This window comes from Aquila chrysaetos, chromosome 2, assembly GCF_900496995.4.
Source record: "Aquila chrysaetos chrysaetos chromosome 2, bAquChr1.4, whole genome shotgun sequence".
NCBI lineage: Eukaryota > Metazoa > Chordata > Aves > Accipitriformes > Accipitridae > Aquila > Aquila chrysaetos.
In genome coordinates this window covers 26,224,665-26,238,091 of record NC_044005.1, presented here as the reverse complement: position 1 = coordinate 26,238,091, position 13,427 = coordinate 26,224,665, and positions in this window count along the sequence as shown.

The window sequence follows — 13,427 nt, the reverse complement described above, 5'->3', positions numbered from 1 at the left end:
TTTAGTTGCTTATATTAAGCAAAGATAAAACAAAAGAACAACAAAAAAAGGATGTTACTTTTATAGTGTTTTCTAACATCATAGAAACAGACTGTCAACATTCTCAAGTTGCCAACAATCTTGAAATGTGGTATATTTCTACCTGGTATAAAACATCATTGCAAAAGCAAAATTGTTTTTTGATGTTCTCATCAAAGTCACAAAAAGGTCAGTCAGTCTTATCAGATTTCAACTGCTCTAGTGCCTTTTGAACTGAAATTTGTTTCATTCATCCACACTGAAATACTGATTATGGAAAAATGCCACTTTAGACTTCTGCTATTTTAATCACAGATCACTGAAAAGTAATCAGCTTCTGGAATTTGTATTAAAATTCCTTCTGAGTGGCACTCAAGTTAGGTGTAAGGATTGCAGTTGGATGAAATTAAAAACTCACATGAGACTGTCTATGTTGCAGACTTTAGCTTAAAGTAGCTGAGAGCAAGGGACCATACTGCAGTCACGAAATCTGGATAGTCAAGAGGTACTGTGTGTCCTTCCACAGACAATATATTCTACTGAGTTAACATAAATACAATGACTACAGTTGGTCACACTTAAAGAATATTTCCCCAAATACCTCACAGGAAATGTTCACCATCTTCTTGGTGCTTTTCTTTGTAATTTATTGCCAAATAATCTTTGGGCTGATAGTGCACTACACTTCAAACTAGAACATGGTCTTACAAACATTAGTGTCTACCTTTCACAAGTTGCCTGAGAGTACTACATTTCAACAGCAACATTTACTGGAAGAGTATATACGAAGATGGCAAGTTCCCTCACAATTAAATTTTTTTTCGTAAATTTGTTCACAAAACAGCTTTCCTGTTCTAATGCTTTTTGATTTAGATTTGTGACAATTTATACAAACACCTTGCTCATATTTGTTAATTTAGCGTTTGAATAACAGTTTTTCTTCCTGTACAGCTACCTCCCTTTATTTTGTACACCATGTTACCATTGTCACAAAAATCTTCTTTTCTGGTAAGGAGAAAGGTTAACTGCTGACTCTGGTGTCTTGCACAGTTACCCCACAATTCACTACCAACCAGCTACAGCTCCAAAATGGCTTTCTGTTCAAATGTTCACTGAAGCAGGTCAGCTGAGGTGTCATGGAGTACAGGATGAAAGAGCTTTCCACTGACTTGCCCTCATGCTGTCATTTGCATGAGGGCAGTAGGGCTATAAAGAGTTCCTCTCCTCAAATGGGATTTTATGCCTATATAGCATTAGTACAAATAAGGAAAAAGAAAAAGACAAATTAGGAGCAGTCTGCTGCTGGACATGCCCAGGAGTAATAACCATGAGACCCTGTCATGGAGGGACTTCGATAAGCAAAGGATTCACCATGCCTTTGTTGAGATGGAAATGCAGCCCACAGCACCAACACAAAGTTCAGTCTGAATCTCACACTCTGTTTGCAGTTCGTTTTTTCTTGAGCCTCAGGGAAACAAGTGTGGTAGAGTAAGGACAGAGCATAGGGCAGAGCTGGAAACCTTCTTCCACTTACCAAAGCATCATCAGAGAGCAAGCATCAAGGAAAATAAGCACTATGATGATCCATGTATTAACTTCCTGCCCTCCAAGGTCAGCATTTCTTAAACCGTCCAGGACATTACATTCTCTGCACAGTCTCCAGCCATTTAGCAATGGATGGCAAAGGAAACTAAAGCTCTAATGGGATGAAGTGTCAAAGAGAGCTTTTTATTTAAAGAACTAGAGAAAAGAAAAGAAAATGGATATTTAAACTTTTATCTTGGAGTTAGTTAATATTCACACTTAACTGCTGAACTGGCTAAATTCTTTTCTTTTCTTAAGGACCTTTATAAATTTCATCATTAATAAAATCAGACATTCAATTAGCAGAGAATTTCTGATTGCTAACTGAGATTTCCCCCCCAACAGTTTCTCTTTTTCATTCTTTCTAGTCTCTCTTTTTATTTTCCCCTCCTACCCCTGTGTCCCCCTTCTCTGAAAAACCAGGGGAAAGTGAAAACTGACTCCATTAACCTCTGTCATTACCTAAATCCATCTCTTAATTAATATGAGTTAATATGATTAATCAAAATAATGAGACAAACCTATTAAATTAGGCTGTTTAAATTACAAATGGAAGTGGTAAAGGCAAACGGGCTGATAACGAATAGCTGCAGTCAGAGATGGGGTTAGCTCTTGAAATGATATGTGACAATCAGCAGAGAGAATCTAGAATGAGGGGAAATCAGCAAGATCCATGTGAGAAAAATATTCTACGTGCACAAAGAATGATGTTGTTCAAATGCCTGGTAGTATTTCAGAGGATCAGGTGTGATAAGATAATATTTTAATCCTTTTCATGGTGGAATATAATATAGATAACAATACGATCATCAAATCTTTCAGCTTGCAGTTAGCTTCAGTAGGGTTGGATGGTACAGATTTTGCCCAGTTAGAGGTCCCCAGTAGCAGTTTGCTGAGAACTCTGAAGCATTTGCTCGTCATATTAACACTGCCCCATGGAGACAAGATTGGACAGGTCACACGTTTCTATACGAGAAGCACACAGCCTGAGCAAAAGCCTGCAGTCCCAATACTCCATCTCCAATTCTGACCTTCTTTGTGACTTCAGGCAAGCACCATGAACTCCTCTGTCTTGCTTGGCTGATTTAGATACACCATTCCTAAACATAGTTCCATATTTTCTCTAAACTAGAATCTTGAAATCTGGCAAGCTCTGTCACTGCAGTCCTTTGAGTGCTGAAGAGAAGTTATGCCAACAGTGACCTTTCCCCAAGAACTCACCGACAGTCAGAGTTTCTCATTGGATTTCCATCACTCAAATACCTGTTTGAACTGCAGTCCTGAAATCTGTTTAACTCCCTTGTTATAGACCACCAATTAAAGCAAAAATAATGTCTCTATCATAGGTCACTGTAACAACAAAAGTGATATTCATTTTGGGAGGTGATTATGTGGAATGGGAAGTCTTCCCTTTGGAGAAATCCATTAGCAGTTTCTATTTCAGTCAAAACTATCAGCAAAGGAAATAAATGTAGCACAGGACTGATGCAGGCACAGAACTACAGTTCAAACTACTGCCAAAACATTCAGACATCAAACAGCAGGAGGTGATGGTGTTAATATATATTTTTCAGGCACAAGGAGCCCCTAAAACTAAAAGGAAGTGGGGAGAAAACAACCATGTAGATAGAACATTTCAAGACCAACCCCAACCTTTGTATCTTTAGTATATCATTTGTGATCTCTATATAAAGTTGAGAGCATGCTAGAGGCTGTGGGGTTAATAAAACATAAAATTGATGAAGATGTCTTGCAATATATGATTTACAGGCCACTTTAACTGCCTTAAAAAGGCTGCAACTGGCCAGGAAGTGCTCCAAATAGCAAAAGAAACCTCTCTCTCCATGGCACTGCACTGAAGTGGCAGCACGAGGACAGTGAGATGAAAACAGAAGAAAGGTCCAGCAGTCACTCAGCAAGGGAGGAATAAGCTTAGAGATGGCTGGTTAGCCAGGGGAGATGACAATAGCAGGAGAAGGCGGCACAAGAACCTTGTATTCGTAGCCCCAAAACACCCTTTCTTAGCTGGCTTTAGACTGAGTTTTAGAAGGGGCTGGTGAGGTTATGGCTGGCAGCATTATTTTGTGAGCACTGGGGCCTGACCTTCAGCATCGCAGAAGATGCTGTGGAAACCCGAGGAAAAGAGTGCTGAAGCAGCAAAGAAGGAACTTCATTATTAATTATAATCTCATATTGGGCATTATGTTTTATTTACTTTGCCTGTCTTTCTAACTTTGTCACTGAAACAGGCAAAGGTGCAATCTTTCTCCAGGAGGAAGCACAATTTCTCAAGTCAGCAATACCCAATTAATAAGGTCATGAACACATATAAAATGATGGGAAGGGAAAAAAAGGGAACACAGAGAAGATTCAGAGAGTAGTAATAAACTGCAGTTGAGTCATTATTTCCATTTCCATGTAGAACGTCAACATCCTACATTAATGGCTTCCTAAGAAGACATGAGTGTTGAGAGTGATCACAAACATTCAAAGGAGCTTGGTAAATAAGTTTGGAAAGAGCATTTCCAGCACACCATATGGAAAGGCACAAGTATTTGGAGGCTGAGGGGCTGAAAGGCAATAGGATGAAATAAAAAGATTATCACAGGTACTCCATGCTTGGAGGAATGATTGGGAGCTACCAGAGTGTATAGTACAACTGGTGTCAGCCAAACGCAGTGCTTTTCAATTGATGAAGTGTACAAGTAAGTAATGTTTCAAAATGCCCACTTCCACAGAATTAATCTGATGCTCACATATCACCAGATAATTACCACCTTCTTCTCAACCCCCTTGAAAGGCAGCACAACCATAGTGACAAGGTGCTATTCCATTTCTATAGCCGATGCCTAGCTTAATAGACACATTGCTAAAGATTGCAGACGCACTAACTCATAGTAGAAAAAAAAGTTTTTCATTGCCACATCCTGCTCTTCTGAACAACAGTTTCCTAGAGCTATACTTGGGACAGTACTATTTCTCACATTTTTAAGTAAATTTCTCTTCCATCAAACACAAGCAGGTTGCAATACAGTCTTCTAGCAAGGACAACCTTCTAGACAGAATGATCTAAGGAATGTAGACGACACTGATGGCCAGGCCTACTTGTTGACACCTACTTCTGGGTGACAGATATAGCATGAGGAAAAGAATGAAAGTTCTCTTTAAAACAAAAGCATAGAATTTTATTGTCATGGGCAGAAAATGTACTAGTGTGTTATTGTCCCTCTTTGGTGGAGGGTTGAATCAAGTTCTTAAAGTACAGTTTGGATGCAAGAGGGATTTAATTCCACCTCTGTGTACGCTTGCCAGCAAGGATTTGAATCCCATAGCCAGTCCTCCCTCCTCACCCAAAGGAGGCACTTGGGGCAAGAAACTTGTCCTCTGGCAGCCTGTGTACCATCAAGCGGAGGAATAGCCATGTTCTTCCCAGTCCCCTGTCCTCTCCTACACTGTCAGCGCCTGCTGCTTGAACAAGAATCTCCTTGGAGAGCAGTCACCAGGCAGCCTCATCTGAACTACCTCTAGCAAGTGCCTATTGCCCACCCTGAAGCAGGAAGACTCTTGTTCTTAACATTTATCATTAGTTTATCAATTCATAATTCACACAAATGTCCTGACCTTTGATTCCAAATAAGTTTTGAGCCTGTTAGTCAGGTCTCCATCTGGATTAGGATTTCTGCATGTTACCAAACAGTAATAAGCTGCTTAGTTTGTTCAAACTGATTCTGGACTGTGAAATGGTGCTAACACAGCACAGGCTCTGATTTTGAAGAGGAAGGCTTAAAACACTCCACTCCAAAGCCTCATTCAGGGCCATTCACACAAAGGCTGTTGCTGACTAGTGACTTTATTTTTCATCACAATTGATCAGATGAGCAGCAAGCAAAGGACACAAACACCTCTGGTTAGGAATCTCTTCACTAAGAAGAAATATTTAAAGAAAATCCAGCTTCACTGTACAGTGTTAGTTTCAAAATGCTGTAAGTGTATAGGCACAGCTGTGAATCTTGTTCACTTTCACAGGAGAGCAATAGAGAAGTGGGGAAATGGAAAAGGTTGCTGTTGCAAAATTGAAAACATTGAATACAGATGCTGTCATCAATTCCCACTCCCTTTGTTTCCTTAGAAGAACAACTTCAATGTCAGATTTTCAGACTTATAAAAGTCTCCACTCTTTTGTGCTCAACCTGGAGAACAGAGAGAAGAGATCCTAAATTTCAGCTTAAACTTTAGAGTTATAGCATCTAAAGCTGGAGTCAGGAGGTAGGATTACACTTCCCTTCTTGATACACTCAAAAGTTTTCCAAAAGTTCTGCAGTTTCTTTGCAAAAACTGCACCATGCAGCTGGCACTGACTGACCTGTTATCCAAAAGCCATGAAGAGCAATCTGGAGAAAGAGCAGCTTTGTCTAGCTGCCAGCCCTGCCATGCTGTCTAGATTCTGAGAGTCCAGCTACATTCCCTCTGTTTCCTCAACTAGCAATAAAAGGCTCTGCAATGGAAACATTTAACCATTATATGGATGGTGAACAAGCCACAGAAAGATCCAGGCCTGTCTCCTATAGGCCTCCTGGCTTTGCAAGCCCCACCAGGAGTACAAAGCAGCTGGTCAGGAAACTTAGCAAAATCTTGCAATACACCCACGGGTGTATCTCAGAGAAAAGGAAACATTTTCAGAGCCAGTTTTACTCCTTTGGAGTTATTACTTCAAGGCGTGCAAGAGGACCCTCTGCATCCATTTCTTTAGGCTCTTTGATCGCAAGTCACTGCAGTAGCTTCTAATTATCTAATGGTTTGTTCAAGCCCTGGCTTCTTTGCCAAGACTACTGTCAAGGGGGCCAGTCAATGCCAGCCGTGGTTCTGATCCAGATGTCCACTGGCAATAGACTGGGGCAAACTCATTCCAAAGGCCAAACAACTATTGGAGAACGCTTTCCAAGCAGTAGTGGAGCTGGATGAAAACCAGTGCTGTAGAAGTGACCTTGCACTTAAATAAGCAATACCAAGTGTCTGGAAGGAACAAATCCTTCCACTTACAAGCAAGCACAACAATAATTCTAGGAAGTGGAAGGTGGTGAATCAAAGATCTACTCAGATCTCTTTTGATAGCACTGATTAGCAGCCCTGGTCCAAGTGAGCAGAGAGGGGAAGAGGCCATGTATCTGAAACAAACAGCCCTAGGAGCTGCTTCAAAACAATGGCACTGAAAACAGGAAAAGTAGAGCGAATGTAATGGCAGGACTTGCTTCCATACAGGCCAAAATCCCAAAGTTCACGTCTGCACATGAAAGCACTACAAATCAATCAACAGCTCCATTCCTCCTCCACACAGAAAGGAAACAGGAGAACAAAGGGGTCTGTGGCATTCTGCAGGCACACACTGCATTCAGGAGAGAATGATGCAAAACTGCCAGTCCTCCCTATGATTCCAAGTAAAATTCCTTCATCTGCCACACACTGCAGCCCAAGTACAGAAGACACTTGCAAGAACTCAAAAGAGAGACATGACTTAAGCAGCTGCCACAAGTCTGCCCATGCTTGGGCAACTATCTAATTATCTCCCTAACATCTCCCTCTCTACCTACTTGTCAGCACCTAACCCATAGAACTGCTCATGGTTTGGTTTTTTTTTCCTTCTGTCTTTGGCACAACCAGCTTTGTTGGGAAATAATTTGTTGAAATCTACATGTTTTGCAGGAACTCACTGACCTGAGGAAACCTTTGCTAGAGAAGGCTCCCTAATTTGTATTGGGTAACACAGAAGCCTGCATCTAGAAGGAGACCTACATGGGCTATAAAAGATTGGGGCTCAGGTTCCTGGTCTACTTTTCTGGACCTGAGACTTGAACTTGGCTCTTCCCCAGCATAGCTAAATGCCTTGACTGGTGTAATTTCTTCTTCTGGGAACATTCTCTCCTGTTGGAACTTTTTCACTCTGTGTGAATTAATAAGTGCTTCTTTGGCAAGGGCTCAGTCCTACAGCTGCTACAGCACTAGCCTGTGGAAAAGTCCAGCTCAGCACTAGCCTGTGGAAAAGTCCAGCTCAGATTTGCTCCAGTAAATATTTGCAGTATCCCACATAAGAATCCTGACCACCTGGATACTGCCTACCCTGCAAGACAGAGAATTTTCTTTTCCTCTGACAAAGCTTCACAGAGTGCTGATTTAATCACACATGGAACAGAAAAAAAAATAAATCACAAAATAATTCGTTGGATTTGAGAAAATGAAACATATATGAGAAAAAGTCTTGGTCCACAGAGACTCTGGTAGGCTTTGCTTTCTGCCACAGACACATCACTTTCCTTGCCAACTGTAAAGTTGCTCTAGGCAGGTTCATTAGCAAACGGCAAGAAAGAGCTGCCATTTCTTCCAGCCAAATTAAGATGAAAGAGGGGGGCCAATGGAAGTAGAATGATCTGAGAAAGGCTTAAACATTAATGCTATTAAATCAGTGGTAGTGCCATTACAGAGAAAGAAAGCAAGGATAAAGGGCACAAAGTGGTTGCAAGGGTCACTGACCCTGGCCACAACCACTGTAAGAATGCAGGGGTACTGCCAGTAAAGCAGCACTAGTATTTACAATAGGATTGGCTGTTGCCTCAGCTCAGCGAATCCAGCTCCACTGGAAGCACAAAAAAGGAGGAGAGGACATAAGCCCATGTCCATTCTGAGAAAGAAACAGGATGGTGCTGCAGTTCTTTCATGAGGGGGACACATAAGACTCTGGGTTTTCAAAACAGCAGCTTTGCCTGCAAACAGTTTTGCTTAGTCTCCTGAAACCTTCTAATAGGAAATCTTACTATAGAGACCTCCCCTCAGCCTCCTGATACTGTTCTTTCTGCTCCATCTCATATCTTCTTCTACCTGTTTGGCTGTTCCCCATCTTTGCCTATTAATTTTCATCCAAAGCTTCTGAGTATTTCCAGTATTTCCCCTCCCTTGGATCTGCAAAGCCATAGATGCAAAGAAAGGGGACATAGCAGAGCTTTTTCCCACTTGGACCTACTGAGACTTCCTTAGCACCCTTTTAATTTCCCACAGCTTCCCATATTGACTCCTACCAGTAGAGAAGGCCAGAAATAGCCTACCTGCATTCTAGGTTGAGGAAGAGGGATCTAGAGCAGTATGGACCAAGCAAAGTCTTCAGAACAGTCAAGAGCTCTAGGTGTAGGTTGAGGGGCCAGAAAATGAGACTGAGATACAACAGGCTAGCCTGACTCAGCAAGCTGACTGAAGGTGGCAGGTTGGAAATACAGCCTAAGCTGTTAACAGAAGGCTTCTTCTCACGGCCAGAAACACAGTCATAGGGAGCACTTAGGAGCACAAGATGGAAGAATGATGGTTCTCGCAAGTTATATACATATATATAAAGAGAGAGACTGTATACATATACACAATACATCATCTGGTCATCCAGTTTGTTCTTTTTGAATACTGGCACAGAGAGACACAGCAGGGTTGCATACAACTATGATGCGAGGACAAAGATGATGCTTAGTCAACAGGAATCTCTTCAGCATGTTGTTTACTTCACAGAATCATACTTAAGGGGAGAAAGACCATGTGGATGCCCTCCTTTATATTTCAGGCCACAGAATTACACTTTGAGAGCAATGGTAATGAGTTTAAATTACTCTTTCATTGAGGCACTGGATAGATGCTGAGGATATGCAAAACAAGAAACATCCTTGCTAGTCTTTCCAATATTCAATCATTCTTTTATTGAAAGAAATGTACCTTATTTTTAATGTAAACTACATTAGCAGTTTTAATATAAACTGCTCTAGCTTCCAGATGTTGGTTCCTGTTGTTGTGAAAGGGTCCTCTGATCATGGTGGGGGGAAAAAGTGCACCTGGCATTTTTTTCTCCATGAAGGTACTTCTACACTAAGTCACTTCTCAATGTTTTTGAAACTAAACAGAGTTCTATTTGCTCATTCCAAGTCATCTTGCTTCCTGTGCTGTGCTCTTTTCAGTTTTTCTACCTTCCTTTAAAAACTCTATACTAGAGCTATATTCTACTAGCTGTACATGCAGGTTAAAAATCACTCCCACTTCCTGCTCCTGTGGTCAACTCTAAGGAATGCAATCTACAGAATGGAGGACTGCAAGATACAGTACTTGCTCCCAACCATATTACTTTGTATATGACTGCTAATACATATTTTGTTAGAATTAGCTTTCCTCGTGGTGCTAATCGCTTTATATAAAGTTTTTCTCATTATTTATTACCCTATCGTGTGACATTGCAAAACTTAAAACTCAGCTATGGTTCATAGTTACTTCCAAATCGTGGACAAACCTGTTGAATAGCATGGAACTTGATATCAGTTCTTGCCCAATCCCCTGGACACTCTCTCATTCAGCAATACTTCCCACAAATGATGCCTTTGAGCTCTCTTAGCTAACTGGTTCTTAATCCATTTAACAGGCACTTTACTGATATAGTGTAATACTAAAATTTTAGCCAGACTATCATGCAGTACTAAGTCAAATGCTTTATGAAAGTATAAGTACATCACATGTACACAATTGCCTTTAACAATCATTCTTTGAGATTACATTCTTGAGATCAAGGTTTTTTTACAAGACCTAGTTTCCATAAAGCTATGTTGACTGGCATTAATTATATCCCTATTCTTTAGCAACTGACTTCTATATCAGATTTTTCCATTACCCCCTTGTTCTTTTTTGACTTCTGGCATACAAAGGCAGGGCAGGATGCAGTCACAGCATGGGTGGGAATGGGAGAAGCGCAGGAGAGATGTGTAGTGATGTAGTCACCCCCAAAGGCACCACCAAACGTTACTAACAGGAAATTGCAGCCCTCCTAGCTGTCTTCCATTCCATATCCAGGGTGAACCTTCTCCAGGTGATCTCATAGTCCTTCAAATAGCGAAGAAATCCCCAAATGGAACAAAAGCTGTTATCAGTAATTCAGAGATTTCCTAAGACCCTTGACTTGCTCATTTAAAGGGGTTTTCTCATTTTGGATGTTGTTTAACACTCCTTTGTGGTAACTAATGGACTGGAAAGGCCCACGGATCCTCATGTGATATACAAGCACATTGTCCTCTTCAGATATACAGCAAAAATATTTTTTGCATGTGTCAGGTTCTGCAGAGATTAAATAAACTACACAAGACTCAGCAGGATTTTTGTCTAGCATGTACAGCTTTGGAAGTCTCTTCCCACCATGGGTTAGATTATGTGATCTTCTACAAACAGAGAAGCCTGCCCATAAGAGATTTAATTGGTTTACATAAAAAAAGTAAAGGCGAAAATCACAGAGCCAGAGAACTGAAAAGGGATTTCAGCTCTGAAGCTTTGTAAAACCTTTAAAGTTTTAAGCCAGCAAATGGGAGCTGATAAACTAGCATGACTTTGCAACAGTCATGTAACGCAGTTTTATGCCTTGGGACCCACATCAGTCAATTTGGGACTTAAGACTCTGAACCAGCTTATAGGACAGTGGGGCATTTAAAAACATAGCTAAGGACTTTGGGGTGCTCTGAGAAAGATATTACAGGACTGCAGGGTATCAGGGCTCATGCACCAGACAGCCAAAGAGTTTGCTGCCAGATTCATACCCCAAACACAGACCTATGCTCTGGAGTCTAACCTCTCACCATGTTTCTCAGTTTCCCGGTTTCAGGGCGGAGGGGCTCAAAACTATGAAAACTGGTGTCATCAGGTGGCTCCTGTAGGAAGCCTGAAGCCACAGCCTGCCCTTGCCACTTCTCAGTGCTGCAGTCTCTGCAGCTTTTGGCAGTTTCCTCAAGAGATGAAGGAATTCAGGATCTCTATCAAAAAAGGGACTACTCTGCCGCAGCCGAATACTCAGCATTTTCATGTCCATCTGTTACTATATGGCTATACAGCAAGGGTTCAGGAACAAAACCTTCCATTGAGGCAGAAAGCAAGACAAATAGTGGGCAGGGCTAGTTTGACAAATTACAGGAAGTCATTCACAACCTTGCTTGAGTTAGCAACTTGTCTGTAAGCACCTATGACTACATGCTCTTCAATGCATAAAATAACCACAACTCCCAAGCCTCTTTTCCACTAACATGCCAGCTGTTTTTTACACTCTCCACTAGCGTCCAGGGATGTGTTTGTTCCCAGGTGCCTTCAGACTATCTCATGAACCACAGAGCAGCTCACATCTGAGAAGCCAAAGAGTACACAGGGCTAAAGCCAGCTCTGAGCTTAGCCCTTTCCCCAGCACAAGCAGGAACATCAGTGTTCTGAGCTGCACCACCTGGTCAACATCACTGAAGACAGAGCATCAGTTGTGGAGCCTAAGCACCTTATATTTTTTCGTGCAATAAAAAGACCTTTTATCAATATATTTTATGTTAGCTTGTCTTCTACATAACCTCCCTCTGGTGTGAAGCGAAGGCCTAATCAGTTCCCTGCCTCAGTTACACAGTCAAAGGATCAAACTGTACTCAGCGATTCCCTTGCCACCTTGCCTAACATGACCATCCACCAGTACCTCATCCTGCCTTGCCATGGAGCTAGCTGCTGTACACTAAGCTGATGGCAGCAGGCAAGTCTAGGGCTTCCCTACATCTCGATTTAGCAAAATGGTGGCCTTTAATGGAGGCGAACCACAAGACAGTGATTTTCAAAGGTCTCCACTGCACCTTTCAGTGTGCACTGGTCCCCAGAGTAGCTGACATTCCTTTGTTCTGTTAAATTCATACATAGTGCAGACTCAGGCTCTCCTAACCATCTTCCTGCAGAGCTACAGGAGTGACATGGGCCAGACTCATATCAGCAACTGGCACATATATTTCTATGAGTCTGTGCCATGATCGACACGGAATAGTTATGTAGTTGTTTTACCCCCGTGAGAGCCTGGAGTGCTGTTCACTGAGTGTCTGCCATTCTCAGATGAAAAGGAAGATTGTTCAAAGATGTGACTTTGAAAGGCTCTTCCAGATTTCTGAGGAATTTTTAAAAGCAGCATCAAAACAAGTACGCACAAAAGAAATTGGCGGGAGGCTGCGGTACCCTGAGGGATGATGGTGACAGAGGGCAGCACCCAACTTCCCAAGGAAGACGCGCAATCTCATGCCGCTTCTCTCCTCCCTGCCGCCAGGTAAGCGACCAAACGCAGCGCAAGGCTGCCGCTGCTCTTCGCCGGGCTCCACGGCTGCGACGCGACGCGACGCTGCGGGGAGGAGGGCAGCACGAGCAGGCCTCGAACCGCCGTCCCGGGAGGCGACAAACCTCCGCCGCCGTCGGTAGCTCCCGGCACTCCCCGGCACCAGCCCTGCCTCCAGCCCGCCTCTTAGCAAGGTCACTGAAGCTCCACCGGGGGACAGTCGCTGAGGGCAGCCCCCTCCCCGCAGCTCCCCGGGGAGGCGCAGCAGCCGGCCCGCGGGGGCCCGCGCCCGCCCCGCCGCCCCAACCGTGAGGCTTTGGTGCCGCTCTGTGGCCAGCGGCCGGAACAGCAGGATCCGGCCCCGCCGGCCTGGCGGGGCGGGCTCTGTCGGCCCCCAGAAGTCGCCCGTTAGAACCGCCGAGTTGGCGCCTCCCCGAGGAGCGGTAGAGAGCGCGAGACCTCTCGTTTCTCCTCATGAGCAAGAGTACAGAGCTGTAAGATTGCTCCGTTTCTAAGCACAGGCGAGAGTAAAAATGGCAATAAAGAATATTTTTTTGCTTAGGAGAAAAGGCTTCAACAGCTCTGCCTGCTGTGAAGGGCGATGAAAGCTCCCTCTCTCTGTTCGACTCCTCCAAAGAGCCCAAACATAGCAAAGGTAGCACGCTTTTTCCCTGGGAGTGGGGAGGGAGGGGAGAACATATTTTTG